The sequence below is a fragment of the Pelodiscus sinensis genome, chromosome 5 (genome assembly GCF_049634645.1).
Source record: "Pelodiscus sinensis isolate JC-2024 chromosome 5, ASM4963464v1, whole genome shotgun sequence".
NCBI classification, from domain to species: Eukaryota; Metazoa; Chordata; order Testudines; family Trionychidae; genus Pelodiscus; species Pelodiscus sinensis.
In genome coordinates this window covers 46,819,726-46,836,817 of record NC_134715.1, presented here as the reverse complement: position 1 = coordinate 46,836,817, position 17,092 = coordinate 46,819,726, and the positions used below count along the sequence as shown (strand labels likewise).

Genomic DNA, 17,092 nt, shown 5'->3' with positions numbered 1-17,092 from the left:
CTGTAGCCAAGGAGAGGCCCTCCCAAAGAGAAGGCAGGGCCAGGCACCAGTGCCAGGCCCCAGCACCAGCGCCAGGCCCCCCACTCTCAAGGAATTGCTAAAGTCAGGAACCACGGTCCAGCCCCACATCAGGTTCAAGTGGGAGAGTGGGGAGCAGTTGCTGGCCTGAAAGCTGGGGGAGCAGGTGGAGGCCCCCCAAAATCACTCAGGCTGGGGTGGGAAGCTGGAGGCCAGGACTGGACTGCGGAGCCCCAGATCCACCTGGGACAAGCTGGAGGCCAGGGCTGGCCCCCAGCGACCCAGCCCCCACAGCTCCAGCTGCCACCTGAGGGGAAGGAACCCTCACTGCCATGGGCAGCCCTGCTAAGCTTGCCTCTCTGGCCTCCCAAGTCTCCCCAGCCTGCTGACCTCACTTCGGGTATGTCTACACTACCCCGCTAGTTCGAACTAGCGGGGTAATGTATGCATACCGAACGTGCAAATGAAGCCCGGGATTTGAATTTCCCGGGCTTCATTTGCATAAGCCGGCTGGCGCCATTTTTAAATGCCGGCTTGTTCGAACCCCGTGCCGCGCGGCTACACGCGGCACGGGGTTCGAACAAGCCGGCATTTAAAAATGGCGCCGGCCGGCTTATGCAAATGAAGCCCGGGAAATTCAAATCCCGGGCTTCATTTGCACGTTCGGTATGCATACATTACCCCGCTAGTTCGAACTAGCAGGGTAGTGTAGACATACCCTTCCACCCCCACCCACTGTTGTGGCTCCAGCTCCCCCGCTCCAAACCCTGTGCCCTGAATCACTCACCCCAGAACTATCCATTCTCTGCTATAAGTCCCCCAACCCTTCTGCATCCCATGCCCTTCCTGTATCCCACGCCTACTCTGATACCTCCCACCTGCTCTGACTCCCGCACCACTCACCCTTAGCTCTCCTATGCCCTGATTTTGCACCCACCACCCACTGCCGAGCCCTCTCTACACACTGAAACCTGTGCCCTCAGCTCCCACTCTCTGCCCTCATTCCAGCATCCTCCACCCCTGCCCTCACACCTGCACCTCCACCCCATTTTTATTCCAACAAAAGACACAAAAACTGCAATTACTGCTACCAATAAGTTCTAAGACTTGAATCACTTTCCTTCTGTTAAAACAAATTTCCTTCATTTTTGAAAAACATAATCATTTAAAGAAAGCATGTACATTTTCCTTTTATTTTCCAAACAAACCCGAAAACCCATTACTTCACTTAAAGACCTGAGCAACGCTCATTACATCTGCTAAGTAGTATTAAAGAAATAGTATTTGGTTAAGCTTTTAAAAAGTCTGGTAATTGTACACAGGTATAGAATTCTAGCACTGACTGTTTGTAGTTCTTTGTTGGCAGTCTGGGCAATGTTTATGTGTTGGTAGAGGGTGGGGCCTGATATCAGTTAGGAGTCATCCAAAACTACAAGGAGGGGTCTGTCAGGCAAAGTCAGTCCAAAACTGTTTGAGGGCCACTATACTAGTAACATTGCATAATACTTAAGAACTTGTGTAACAGCTTTGATTAACAGCTGGAGTCAGCAGTTGTGAGTGTTTTGTAAGTATGGACCAATCAGAAGTTCTGAGGGCGATTAAAGGATAGGTATGCTAATACTGGGACTGAAAAATAAGCAATCATAACTGGTCAAAACCTTTATATAAAAGCAGAGAGCAGGCAGGCAAAAGTCAAATGGTTAGAAGCAGAAGAATACCAGAGAAATGTAAGACAGGAAAGAAAACTATCAAGTACTTTACCTTGTATACCTGTGCTGAGGGAAAAATGCTGTCTTGATATCAATACCTTTAGTGAAGGGCTGTATCTCTATCCTCCCAAAGGAGAACAGGTTTAGTCTATTATGAAACATTTCCTGAAGAGCATAGGGAGATCTCTGGTAAACCATGGCAATTCCTCTCAGGTGGGCCTTCTCTTTTCACCTTGCAGGAAAAGATTAATAGGTTAGTTACCATGTAGGGAACTGGAAAGCAAATAATAGGAGAACCACTCTGGGATTCCCAAAGCTATTATTGAGATAACAGTATCTGTTGCAGATTATGTTACTTGATACCATTTGTAGTACTTCCCAAAATGAGCAGTTTTTAATAAGATATAGGCTTTAAGGCTTTGGTCTTCAAAATATTAAAAAAACTTAAGTCCCAAATTCCTTATTTAAGATTTTGTTTTTAAAACGGAGGCAGTTAATCACAATTCTATAAACCCTAACATGGATACATTTGTTTTCACTTGATAAAAATGAGTCATTGTGAGAAGGAACATCACATCCTAACAATATGCAATTGCTACAATTTGCCAAATATTTGTTAGACTTATTTATACCTTCCTCCTCTTATAAACATTGCTGTGTAAATGGCTATCTGGTACAGATTAAAATAACTTCTTAGTTTAAGAAGAGAAATGTAATACACAGATAAGAATGTTTATTTCTAATCCAGTACAACCTTTTTACAATGTCTTTCTGAAATGAGTGCCTTTCCCAACCTACTCTCAAGCACAGTCTATGAGAGGTTTTTAAAATTAGAACAGAAAATTCAGCTCCTATTTCCACCTCAAGGCTTGGATCCAGAGTTCCTCTTTTAAGATACTTCGGTTTACACTCAAGTTCTTCTCTTTAGAAAGCCTTACATACAAATGGGATAAGGAGCCACCTGCGTAAAATACGGAGCAAATTGTATATAACTGCTTTTCAGTTAATAGAATCATAACCTGCTAATAGGGTGTGTTCCAGGAGAACACTGTGAACCCTTTTTGAATAAGAATTCAATTTACCAATCAGTTTCTATTATGTTGATTTTTGTAGGATTTAGGTTTTTTTGCTCCATTACCATAATATTTATCCCTTATAATCTTTAATTTCCTTGTGACGTATGAAAATATAGTTAAAACAGTAAATCACACTTGTTTTAATTATACTTCCATACCTCCATCATGCCCATATCACAGATGGAAAAGTGAGGTGCACAGAAATTAAGTGACTTGACCAAGATTGCATAGGAAGTCTGTGGCTGAGCAAAGAATTGAACCTAGGCATTCCAATTCCTAAACTAGTGCCCTAATCACAGGATCTCCTCCTTCCCCAAATAAGATGCTAATGACTTTCCATTAGCAAGATGAAATTAGTGTAATAACTATTATAAAATTATCTGTTTATACAGGAAAAAAGAATGGAGCAAAGCATCAGTACAACAGGAGTGAAAGTCTAATGAAATAATTTGGGGCTTTATAAATAAAGGGGGTTCAAATTATCTGAATTCACTATACAAAATTTCACTGTAACAATTTGAAAGGGCAGATTTTTCAGTGCCTACACAGAAAAAAATGTATGTGTGTATTAATTTGTGCATCTATTTCACAGGTTCCCTATTGGATACATGATATTTAGCTGGGATAAAAATAAAACTGGATGTATAAGAACTCAGAAATGAAGGGTTTTTTGTGGTTTTGCTTTTGGGTTTTTTGGACTACTGCATCCTGTGGTGATAACACTTAAGTCACTCCTGAATTTGTTATACAGCGAAATAAGTCAGATAGGATTTACAGTACAGTCTCCATTTCAAATAATTACATTCTTGAGGGCTTTTCTCAGATGTGCACCCCATGCACCCAAGTAGCACTCATAAAATCATTCTGTAATATTTAGTTGACCTATTTAGGCACATTTTTTTCCAGCAGGATATTTTTGAGTTTCAATTATGAAGAGGTCCCTTTACACTGTTGGTGAAATAATGTAATTTATACCATCTATCAGGGCATTGCAACTGGATCTTGCTCTACATGAGAATCAGGCCCCTATATCCTAGAAGTCACCAAAGTACTCTCATGTTACTATGCTGAGAAACAAAACCACTCAGTCTTCAGAGATATGCTGAACCTTTTCTAGCAGCTGTAGTGTTTGCAGGGTATAAGCAGCTCCATCATTCCACTAATTGAAGGAAATTCTGAGCAAGAATAAGCATTTAAAAAATTAATGGGCTAGAAGTACACAAAAGTAAAATGTAGTTTGACTAAACAATGAATAAGTGGGGAATAAGCTAGCACAATGAAGGTAAACACTAATGAAGAGTAAATAGAAGTACAACGGAATGTATCTTGGAGTAATAAGATTAAACGGAAAATAGAAAGAATAACTTCCTCTAAGGGCTTGTCTACACTGCCACTTTACTATGCTGTAGCTGTCTCACTTAGAAGTGTGAAAACACACCTCCTCACGCACAGTAGGCTACAGTGCTGTAAAGCACCAGTGCTAACAGCTCTGGGAGTCTGTTTACTCTCCCCAAACTGTAGATAGACAATCTCGACTAGGAAAGTAGTTCTCTCCCTCAGTGCCAGTGCCATGACCAAGTCACAAAGTAAAACGCTGCCATGGCTGTGCTTTACACTTACAAGTTTAGACAAAGCCTTGTGGGCAGATCTATCCCACTTCAGAATGTGGAAAGGGCTTGGATAAAATGTTGACAATGCCCTCTCTCAAAACAATTTTTTCCTCTAGTTATTTAATTATGTTAAGGATAGAGGGAAATGTCAAAAGACATTTTTTATAGAAATCAGATTTGGAGTAATTGCTAAGGTTGTCCGTTAGTTTACAGTGGACTTTGTCCCCTCCATTGCTTACTTTAAAACAAGTAATGATATTGAATATTCTATTAGCTATTTCCATGAACATATTGCATTAATATATTTTGAAAATAAAAAGAGAAGACAACATCCATCAGATTAAGATCTTAAATTTGGTTTTACTATCTTTAAAACATACACTCATCTGATGACTGACCCTGTAGTGTTACCTGAAGTTCTTTCAGGCCAAAGCTCTCTGTATCTTTACTCTGTGTGAGGTGAGGTCAGGAAATTAATCAAGGGAGATGTGGCTGTCTGACAGATAGATGGCTGACACAAACAGAATAGGAGCTAAACTTTACCTAGTCTCAAGTACTTATGTAATCCAAACACAGGGGATATGTCTACACTCGCGGCTTCTTGAGTGAGAAATATGCAAATGAAGCTAAGCGTGGAATATTGCCAAGCCTCATTTGCATATTTAATGAGCCGCCATTTTACAGAAGAGGCTCTTTACAGAAGAGCTGCCTACGCTGCCCCTTCTTGTGCAAGAAAACCCCTCTTGCGCAATGCCGTTATTCCTGAAAACAATAGGCATAGCAGCATTGCACAAGAGGGGTTTTCTTGCACCAAAAGTGGCAGTGTAGACAGCTCCTTCTGGTGCAAGAGCCTCTTCTGCAAAAATGGCAGCTCATTAGGTATGCAAATGAAGCTTGTCGATATTCCACACAGCCTCATTTGCATATTTCCCACACAAGAAGCCGCAAATGTAGATATAGTCCTAGTGCGGTTACTAGTGCAAGTAGTACCTAGACCACAGCAACAGTTAAGATCAAGAGACCTCTACAACATGGGCTGGGAGCCAGCTGGCTTTTAGCTCAGAGGATAGAGGCTTCAGAGGTCTAAGTTCAAATTTGCCTGGTGGGGGTTAACTTACACATGTCTGCAACAGGTTAGTAAAACACCCCCAACCTCAAAAATTATTGAAGCTGAGCATGGCTCTTAAGTGACATGGCAGCTGTCTTACAATGGCCAATCTTCTGCCTGTCTGTGGAGACCACAAGGGCTGTGTCTAGACTGGCAAGTTTTTCCGGAAAATCAGCTGCCAGCTTGCCAGCTGTCTACACTGGCCGCTTGAATTTCCGGAAAAGCACTGACGATCTCATGTAAGATTGTCAGTGCTTTTCCGGAAATAATATGCTGCTCCCAGTCAGGTAAAAGTCTTTTTCCAAAAGACTTTTGCGCAAAAGGGACAGTGTAGACAGCACAGTACTGTTTTCTGCAAAAAAGCCCCGATCGCGAAAATGGCAATCGGGGCTTTTTTGCGGAAAAGCATGTCTAGATTGGCCACGGACGCTTTTCCGCAAAAAGTGCTTTTGCGGAAAAGCGTCCTGCCAATCTAGACGCACTTTTCCGAAAATGCTTTTAACGGAAAACTTTTCTGTTAAAAGCATTTCTGGAAAATCATGCCAGTCTAGACGTAGCCAAGGTGTGTCCAGAGGGAGAGTCCCTGAAAAGTCCCATGAACCCAAAATTTCTTCCCTTATTTATCTGTTACTATTACAATATCACTTCAATCAAAGTTTATTAAGCAAGCAATCTTTAAAGATTAGGCAAGAGGTTCTGATCATCAATTAGCCAGCTGTATTTTTCAGAGTTTGCATACCTTGAGTCCTTTACTGAAACATCTTTGAGGGAACATATAGACAAGCTTCCTGTTTTCTAAATGTATCTCTCATGAGGAAAGATATTGATTGAAGCTTCCCTTTCTGTGGCAACCAATGCCCTTCCCATTCTGACTTGGCCAACCTTACCATGGCCAATTTTCAGCCTGCTAGCGTAGCTGCTTTTCGCAATAAGCAGTAGTGGTTTAGACACTTGACTGGTTTGCCAATCTCTCCCTGATCAGTAAGCTCCAGAAACCCCAAAATACCTATGTTTCCACTGGTAAAGTCCCCTAGGTATCTAAACTTATGCCAGTGGCATACACTAGGCTGACTAAGTTCTGATTTATACCTAGAATCATGCTCAAATGAGTCCTTATCCGATTTATCTTTCCTGAAATGCACAATCTGCTAAATGTGTTCATTGTCAGTAGTTATTTGCTAGCATAGGCAGTTCCCCACTCAGCATTCTGGCTTTTGTAAGGCATTCGTTAGTGCCTAATTCTCCCCATGCACAAGCCCAGACACTTAAAAATTTTAATTCTACTCCTAAAATTTAGGCACTGCAATATTGAGGTAAAGGCTTTTTCTACATTGTCAATTTAGTGACATATTGGACCTCCCTGGTCTGACACCCTCAGGACCTGACCATTCCCAGATGAGGTATTTTGCTGGACCATGGAAGGTCATTTCTGCCCCCTCCCCAGTTGTAGCCTGGCAGCCAGCCACCCAGTTGGCTCCCCCACGGCCTCATGGTCCCCTGGGCAGTTGAGCTGCCAAGCAGAGCCTCACTGCAGGACTCCAGCCCCACCATCTTCCGGATACTCTGGGAAGCTCTGGCAAGTGGCAGCAGGACTGTTGGGCTCTTGGCTGTGCCACTGGGCAGTAACCCTGTTCCACAGCTCCTGCCCCCAGTGCCAGACTGCTCAGCTATCGAGCTCTCAGTCCTGCTGCCTCTCAGTCTTACCAAGTAGTTGCACTGCCAGGCAGCAGCCCCACTGTTGGATGACAAGGAGGCCGCTGAGCTTCTGATTTTGCCTCCTCGCAGCAACCCTGCTCCCAGACACCAGGTTTTGCTGCCACAGGACAACCCTGCAACTAGGCTCCAAGCCCACTGCAGGCATCCCAGCTGCTGGACCTTCACAGGGACTCTCTGGTCCAGGAATATCTGTGGCCCTTCGAGACCACAGATGTTGCCTGACAAGGGAGTCCCAGTTTTGAGAGGTTCAACCTGTACTTAAAACCCTCTCTCCCAGGATAAAACCTTAGATGCACAAGTTCTAGTATAATTTTGTGTAGGTAAAAGTGCCAATAAATGGTATTTACATTGCCTGAGTTTTAGCAACATGGCCATGTTGCTAAAATTTGTGTAAGGTAAACAAATCCTATGCCTCCTTTGTGAGCCTTGCCCATTGACTCACTTAGAGGTACATCCTCTATTGACTGTTACTTTCCCACGTTTTGTTGTAATTTGCATGGCAGGGTATCAGAAAGACACATTGGGGTGGCACTGACAGATCGGTGACTGGGACATGTGGACACAGGGAGGATAGGAGAATTAAGTCAGAAATCATTTTAGTTACTTTGTCTAATTAGGGAGTAGAAGTTTGGAAGGAGCCAAAGGTTGAGGGGTTAGGGTTCTGAAAATGAGCATATGTTGATGATTTGTTGCTTAGTGCAGAAAAATGGAGTAGTCATCCTTAACTGGTCCAAGAGTTAATTGCTTCCAAATGCAAACTGGAACACTCAAAACGTGAAGACTGTCACGCATTAGTTCTATCACATGCACACAAGCAAGCCCATAACCTGCTTTCAGGCAATATATGGCATGAAAATTAGGTTTACTGACTGTATTTCTCATTAAAAATGAAGATGTCAGTAATCCTTTATAAAGGTTCACAAGAAAAGCTGCAGAGGAAGGATTGTGACTAAAAGGCAGAAGGTGGGGGGACCTCCTTGCAAATCTAACAATTTCACAAGGATCGATAGACAATCCACAGTGAAACAGACTGCAGATAATATTTCCATGAAAAATCCAGAGATTTCAGGGGATTGAGAAACCCCATGCTGTGTTAAGGGAAATTGAGGGATTTATGTCCAAAACAGATATACCTATCCACCCCTTTTATAATTCAGGAGTCATCTCCATGTCAGTGATATGTAAAGCACATAACAATGCTCAGTAAAGAGGATTTTATATAGAATTGCAACACCATCCCTCCAGTGAAAATGCTTCCTCCTAAAGAGGCTAAAAAATGCTTCCAATATCACACACATCCCCTCTGTGTACCTCTATTATTTATGCCAACAGCAAGCCTTAGTTTTCAGATAGGTTTGCATAAAAATGCATGTCCACTATAATATGGTTTACAAATGCCCTACTGCATGAACTCAAGTTGAGGTTTTGTGCCCATACAATCTGACTTGCTTGGTAAATACATTTTCTTTATTTTCCACTTCCATATAGTTTCAACTTGCAAAGGAAAGAAATCTTGGCAATTTTATACCAGAAATACTTTGTAGATCATAGCGAACTATAGTAAGAGTTTTATATGTAGTAGCATAACCACTTGTTCACATACGATAAAACTTCAAATACTATGTAATTTATAGGTAGAGAAGTGCTAGTTACAATACACACCCATTTGTTCATGAACAAAACACATATGTCATATGGAAATCTATGTTCAGTTACTTGATGGGGAATTTTTATACATAAATTTGCATGTTAAATCCTTAAGTCTACCTAAATCAAAGTAAAAAGAGATAATTGGCATACTAACAATCTTTTTAGAGTAGGCTTAAATTATACTTTGTCTGCAGTACATAAAAATTTAGTTGTATCTATATAGATTCTCTTGAGTGACAGTCCCCTATTTCATTTACCATTTCATATGGCTTGTTCAGTTATGATAAATTTGGCACGTTTGGGAGAATTAGAAAAGTGACCAAACTAAAATGGCCAGTAGCTCCTCAAACTTCAAGGAAGTTCAAATCCAGCTCCCAACTTCGTAGCCCTTGTTTGAATGACAGCAACAAGCTGACCTATTAAAAAGTGGGCAAGTTTGTTTCTAAATTATTTTCATAGTGAATGTTCCAAACATTTTTCTTCAATTTTTTTTCAAAGAGGTGCAGAATTTTGTTGGAAATGTGTTCCCCTCCTTTTGCTATCTCATTTTTCTCCCTGTTCCAACTGAAAAGGGGAAAGAGACTTAGAAAAAATAGTTTAATACAATCTAAACTTCACTTTTTCCTCCTTTTTTTCTTTTGTTCTAAATAATATTTTTCTGTGAAAGTTTCCTGTTTTTAAAGGCCACTTTTGACAAAAATCCCCATAATTGAAAAAAATTGAACCAGTTTTGGTAAAATTATTCATAGAGACTGTGTCTAGACTGACGGAAAAGGGATGCAGTCTAGACACAGCCCCAGAGTGTTTGCTCTACCCTAATTATTAGATTTTGTAGAAGTTGATCACTACTCCTGACAATAATTTCCAAATTGCCCTTAACATGTAATGCAGGAACAGGAAGTGAGTCAGAAATAGACTTCTGCTCTGAATGTCCCCAGCAAGTAGGTTTTCAATTACTAAAGAGTATATTTCACAGCATGTAAAATAACAACTGGGATCTGGGGGTATGTCTACACTACCAAGTTAATTTGAACTAACAGATGTTAGTTCGAATTAACTTTGATAGGCGCTATACTAGCAAACCGCTAGTTCGAACTTAATTCGAACTAGCGGAGCACTTAATTCGAACTAGGTAAACCTCATTCTATGAGGACTAACGCCTAGTTCGAATTAACTAGTTCGAATTAAGGGCTGTGTAGCCACTTAATTCGAACTAGTGGGAGGCTAGCCCTCCCCAGCTTTCCCTGGTGGCCACTCTGGGCACCACCAGGGAAACTCTTCTGCTCCCCTCCCGGCCCCGGAGCCCTTAAAGGGGCATGGGCTGGCTACGGTGCCCGTGCCAGGTGCAAGCCTGCCAGCACCCAGCCAGCAGACCCTGCTCCTGGCACGGCTTGAGCCAACCACCCGCTGCCACCCAGCCCTCTGCCTCTTCCCGGGACCAGGCTGGCGGCTCCCAGGAGCCTGCCCAGATCCGTAAGAGGCGGGCGCCAGCCTGGTCTAGTGCAGACATTGTGGACCTCATCCACGACCTCCACACTAGGCACAGGAAAGTGGCCATCTAGGGCAGGATAGCCGCTCGCCTGGCCAACCAGGAGAAGGTGTGCATGAAAATCAAGGTGGTCCACTGAGACCCCCGACCCTGAGCTCTGAGCTTAGAATGGCCGTACTGGGTCAGACCAAAGGTCCATCTAGCCCAGTAGCCTGTCTGTCAACAGCATCCAACACTAGGTGCCCTGGAGGGGATGGACCAAAGACAATGACCAAGCCATTTGTCTTGTGCCATCCATCTCCAGCCTTCCACAAACAGAGGCCAGGGATATCATTTCTACCCCCCAGCTAATAGCACTCCATGGACCCAACCTCCATGATTTATCTCACTTCTCTTTAAACTCTGTTATAGTTCTAGCCTTCACAGCCTCCTGCAGCAAGGAGTTCCACAGGTTGACTATTTGCTTTGTGAAGAAGAACTTTCTTTGAAGCCTGCTACCAATTCATTTCATTTGGTGTCCTCTAGTCCTTCTATTATGGGAACTAATGAAGAACTTTTCTTTATGCACCCTCTCCACACCACTCATGCTTTTATAGACCTCTATCATATCCCCCCTCATTCTCCTCTTTTCTAAGCTGAACAGTCCCAGTCTCTGTAGCCTCTCTTCATATGGGACCTGTTCCAAACCCCTGATCATTTTAGTTGCCCTCCCCCTCCCACCCTCTCTCTTCCCCCTCCCACCTCCTTTTCCCAGTCTCCCCGAGTTTTGTTCAATAAAGAGAGGTTCTGGTTTTGAACACACATGTCCTTTATTTTGTACATCAGGAAGGGGGGCTAGGGAAGGGTAAGTGGAAGGAGGTGAGGGAGGAATGGGGTACGAGCCCCCGATGGGGAGGACTGGGTTGGCTCTGCGGTCTCCTCGGGGTGGAAGCTCTCCTGCAGCCCCCCGATTGACCCTCCTCCCTGGATGGCAGCCTGCGGCAAGTGCAGCTGGGCTGATGGCCGAGTGCTGTGATGTGCCCAGTGTGGGTACTCCGGGCAATCCAAGCCAGGACTGCTTTGCAAGCGGGGCACCTCTGAAAACTGTCTGTCCGGGGTGGGGGTTGGGTCCCTTTTAACACAGCCCTTGGCTAGCCTGAGACAGCAGCTCCACGCTCTAAGTCCTAATCTGATGTCCTGCCAGCACTGCTTCCGGCCATCCTTAACCTCGGTTCAGGGTCCACTCAATGTGGACATGCTAGTTTGAATTAGCAAAACGCTAATTCGAACTAGTTTTTAGGTCTAGATGCACTAGTTCGAATTAGCTTAGTTCAAATTAACTTATTCGAATTAAGTTAGTTCGAATTAGTGCTGTAGTGTAGACATACCCTGGTAGTCTAGTGATATCTAAAAATGCACTTTACAAGTGCTGACACAGTACAATGAGTGACATATAAACTATGAGACACGCCTATGTTTTGAAAACCTATGTCAATGGACTAGATTTAAAATATAATGGGAACAAGAAAGGCCTGGAGAACAGTGATCAGTATGACAAGTATATATCAAAGGTTCTTATTCAAAGTCACCTCACTTACCTTGTACATTGTTCCTTGTGGCATGGGGATAGCCCTAAAGTTGTATCTTTTACAAGGTCTGCTCTCTTCTGGTGAGGATCAGTTCAGACCTACAAAAAAAGAGGAAAAAATCCTCCTTTACCTGCAAAGGATCTGGTTCCCTCCCCCAGGCAAAGGGGGGCAAGTTGCTTTATATACCCCCACTTGAAGTCCCAGCTCCCACATGGCTATGCAGTTAAAGACTTTATCCTGGGAGTGTCAACATCAACAACAACAAAAAGTCATAGCTCATCACCTCTTCTCTAAGAGTACAGGCTAGCAAGGTTCTTAAATTGCTTCTCAGCATGTAATCCTGAACTCCAGCTCTGCTTGTTTCAGAGTACTGTATTGCTTAAACTGGGGCTGCCTCCAGGCTGGACAAGCCACACAGATGCAGTGTATTGAAGCTGATTGTGACCACAGGAGCTGGTCTGCACACACTTAATTGTGCACCGGGAGCAGTCTTTTTTAAACCAATAGGAAAAAAAATCATGTTCATGCAATTAAATATTTGTACAAGCAAGGCCTTATTGAGCAAATTGCAATGAGATTCTTGAACAGCTAATAATCAGCTAGAAGATTTGAGAAAGGGGCATGTAGATGGAGAACTAGAGAGCCATTCTTCAGAATTTTTTTTTAGAATTTATTATTATCATGAATATCTTTCTAGTATATTCAATTGTCTGATGCAAAACCCCTGGTAGAGCATTTACACACACACACACACACACACACAATATTCATTTTATACATTTTATATGACTTTTCTGTAAGGGTAAAAGGCATAGATTAAACGTCCTAAAAGAGAGAGCTATATTTGAAGTAAGAGGAAGTGATATTTTCAGAAAATACCAATGTGAGAGGAATTCAAATGAAAAGGGGATTTGGGGACAATATTAACAATGTAAGAAGAGTTACAATTAAAACTTAACCAGGTGATCTTATGAGTCTCCTGCTCATTCGAAGAAGTGAGTTTTGCCCATGAAAGCTCATGATACTACAGTATATTAGTCTTTAAGGTGCCATAGAACTATTTATTTATTCAGGCAATCTTAGCTTAAATTAAATGCTCAGTTTCCTGAAATTTTTACATAATCCACAAGATGCAGCTTTGGTGTACAAAAATACTGAGCCCATTTCAGATCCACCAGCCAGTGCCATGATAGTCAGTACTTAAGTCAGTAATTAAGAACCAGAGAAATTAATCAAATTAATTTCAGTGTGCTAATATTTTTGCTATAACCATGCACATAGGCAGGGTTAATTGATTAGTCATATGACAGGATACTGAAAGCTTTGGAGGAGCTTCAATAGAGAGACTTTTTCAAAGCATGTTTGACTTATTCCTAGTGGCTTTTCTTATTGGCTACGTCTACACTGGCATGAATTTCCGGAAATGCTTAAAACGGAACAGTTTTCCTTTATAAGCATTTCCGGAAAAAGAATGTCTACACTGGCAGGCTGCTTTTCCTGAAAAGCCCTTTTTCTGGAAAAGCGTCTGTGGCCAATGTAGACGCGCTTTTCCGGAAAAAAGCCCCGATCGTCATTTTAGCGATCGGGGCTTTTTTCCGGAAAAGACTACTGGGCTGTCTACACTGGCCCTTTTCCGGAACAGTGTTCCGGAAAAAGGACTTTTGCCCAAGCGGGAGCAGCGTAGCTTTTCCGGAAAAGCAGCTGATTTTGTACAGTTCAGCGTCGTTGCTTTTCCGGAAATTCAAGGGGCCAGTGTAGACAGCTCGCAGCTTATTCCAGAAAAGCGGCTGATTTTCCGGAATAAGTGGCCCAGCGTAGACACAGCCATTCAGTGTTTCCCTAACTGCCTAACACAACCGGCATTAAATAATTATCATAAGCCCTTTAATATCTTATTCAGTACACCTCTATAAATTTAATGTTCTAGTAATATATGAGATTGAAAAATGTTGGGAATAAATACAACAGCAGATGAAAAATTGCAGAACTGAGCAATGCAATGATTTTAAAAAATAGGTTGAATTTGGTTTTCAGGAAAACAGAACCTAGACTACCTCAAATCAGAAGCAGATTTGGAGGGCTGTCACTGAAAATCTTAGCAAATCTCAAAATTAGTTTAAAAAGAAATCCCTTGGCCTGTTTCAGAAAGTGCATTTGATATCATGCCATAGTCCTTGGGATGTTCATTTGATTGCTCTAAACATAGGTAAACTTCCTGAAAAGTTTACACTTGAATCCAGACCACCAGAACTTCAAGTTACAAATTAACTTCTGATTTTGTACAGTTCTTCAGGAGCCAGCATGCTGGAAAGGGCATAGATCACTATTTCCCTCTTTTCTACAAGCCAGAGGCTTTGTAAAATGTTTGATATGGTTCACATTGATCTGTAACATGGCCAGACAGAGAAAATCACCAAACCAGGTAATTTGTACTAGTAGCCAGAGGGGGAGAAATCTCAGATTTAATTTCCTACTTGTTCAGCATGTGTGCTGCTTCAGCCCACTGTACAAACACTGCAAACTTTGAGTAAATGTTGTCCCTGAGTCCACAGTTTCATGCTGTCCTATAGGTAATAAAAAAGGTATAATTCTATCTTGCGATAAGGGGACTGCAAAAAGTCTACACAGACTTTGGATCTATTTCCTAGCATGTGTCCTGATTTTCATTTGCTTGGTTTCAGAGCTTCTTTGGGTAATGGCAAGTTGAGGAAGGGGAAGGAACCTGAAAACAGAGCTCTTCAAATCCGAGATTTCAGGAGAATCTGCACAATTTCACTGGTATTATATGCACTGCAGAGAAGCACATTCTCTGGTTGCATACAGATTTTATCTGCCAGGTGTCTTATTAAGCACTTAGGAATCAGCCCTGCTTCACTGAAGTGAATGGGATTTACCCTGATGTTTCAGTAGCAGCAGTATCAACCTTAACAGAACAATTTTTATTTGAGGATCTCAAAGAATGTTACAGGAAATTCCTAAATCTCACAGTGCCCCATAAGAATATAAGAATGGCCATACTGGGTCAGACCCAAGGTCCATCTAACCCAGTATCCTGACTTCCAACAGAGGCCAATGCCAGATGCCCCAGAGGGAGGGAACGGAACAGGTAATCATCAAGTGATCCCTCTCCTGTCATCCATTTCCAGCCTCTGACAAACAGAGGCTAGGGACATCATTCTTACACATCCTGGCTAATAGCCATTGATAGACCTAACCTCTCTGAATTTATCTAGCTCTTTCTTGAACCCTGTTAAAGTCCTTGCAAGGAATTCCATAGGTTGACTGTGTGCTGCATGATGAAAAACTTCCTTTTGTTTTGTTTTAAACCTGATCTCTATTAATTCCATGAGCGCACCTTCCCTCTTATTCCATGACAACTTACTTAAGAGCCTTTGTGAGGGACCTTGTCAAAGGCTTTCTAGAAATCTAATTACACTATATCTCCTGGATCCCCCTGTCCACATGCTCGTTGACCCCCTCAAAGAGCTCTAGCAGATTAGTAAGACATGATTTCCCTTTACAGAAATCATGTTGACTTTTCCCCAAAAATGTATGTTCATCTATGTTTTTTATAATTTTATTCTTTACTGTAGTTTCAGCTTATTTGTCTGCTACTAACATTAGACTTACCAATCTGTAATTGACAAGATCATCTCTAGAGCCCTTTTTAAATATTGGCATCACATTAGCTATCTTCCAGCCATTAGGTAGAGAAGCTGATTTAAAGGATAGGTTACAAACCACAGATAATAGTTCCACAATTTCACATTTTAAGTTCTTTCAGAACTTGGATGAATGCCATCTGGTCCCAGTTACTTGTTATTCTTAAGTTTATCAATTTTTTCCAAAATCTTCTCTAACGACGTCTCAATCTTGGACAATTCCTCAGATTTGTCACCTAAAAAGAATGTCTCCAATTTTGGAATTTCCCTAACATCCTCAGCCATGAAGACTGAAGTAAAGAATTCATTTAGTTTCTCCGCAGTGACCTTATTGTCTTTGTATGCTCCTTTGGCATCTCAATTATCCAGGGGCACTACTGGTTGTTTAGCAGGCTTCCTGCTTCTGATATACTTAAAAAGGAGTTTGAAGACCAGTTAGCCAAAAAAAAAAATAGGAAAAGGTTTTTGTCTTTTCTTATTGTATTTTTACATTTAATTTGACAGAGTTTATTCTTCTTTCCTGGTTTTCCTCACTAGGATTCAACTTCCCCTTTTTAAATGATGCCTTTTTATCTCTCACTGATTATTTTATTTTGTTGTTAAGCCACAGTGGCACTTTTTTGGTTCTCTTACTGTGTTTTTTAATTTGGGGTATACAAGTCGAGCCTCTATTATCATTTTTTTGAAACATTTCCATGCAGCTTGCAGGATTTTACTTTTGTCACTGTACCTTTTAATTTGTTTAACCTTCTCATTTTTTTGTAGTCCCTCTTTCTGAAATTAAATGCCACGGAGTTTGGACTTTTGAGGTGCTTTTCCCACCACAGGGATGTTACATTTTATTACATTATTGTCACTATTTCCAAGTGGTCCAGTTATATTTATCCCTTGAAGCAGATCCTGAGCTCCACTTAGGACTAAATCAAGAATTTCCTCTCTCCTTGTGGGTTCCAGAACCAGCTACTCCAAGAAGCAGTCATTTAAAGAATCAAGAAATTGTATCTGTGCATCCCATCCTGAGGTGACATGTACCCAGTCAATGTGAGGATAATTGAAATCCCCTGCTATTATTGATTTTTTTATTTTAATAACCTCTTTAATGTCCCTTAGCATTTCATAGTCGCTATCACTATCCTGGTCTGGTGGTCTATAATATATCTCTACTGCTATATTCTTATCATTAGAGCATGGAATTACTACCCATGGAGTTTCTGTAGAACATTTTGTTTCATTTAAGATTTTTAATTCCTTTGGTTCTACATTTTATTTCATGTACAGTGCCACTCCCCAACCAGCATAACCTGATTTGTCCTTCTGATATATTTTGTACCCTGGGTTGACTGTTCCCCATTGATTGTCCTCATTCCACCACATTTCTGTGATGCTTATTATATCAATATCCTCATTTAATACAAGACACTGCAGTTCACCCATCTTATTATTTAGACTTCTAATGTTTGTGTATAAGCACTTTAACACATCAGGA

General features: G+C 41.6%; 1 long non-coding RNA gene across 2 annotated transcripts in view; it reads right to left on the bottom strand.

The window, feature by feature from the left end:
- The window catches only part of LOC142829427 (uncharacterized), a 39,042-nt gene extending 26,683 nt beyond the window's left edge, over nucleotides 1-12,359 (bottom strand). Inside the window, exons 1-3 of one of the 2 annotated variants that reach the window (XR_012903828.1) lie at nucleotides 12,228-12,359; nucleotides 11,954-12,042; nucleotides 1,780-1,959 (exon numbers count right to left, since the gene is read on the bottom strand). This is a non-coding gene — a long non-coding RNA (uncharacterized LOC142829427). Of the gene's footprint in view, nucleotides 1-1,779; nucleotides 1,960-11,953; nucleotides 12,043-12,130 lie in introns of both variants that reach the window. The other variant, XR_012903829.1, reaches the window with a different exon arrangement.
- Nucleotides 12,360-17,092: the final 4,733 nt, after the last annotated feature.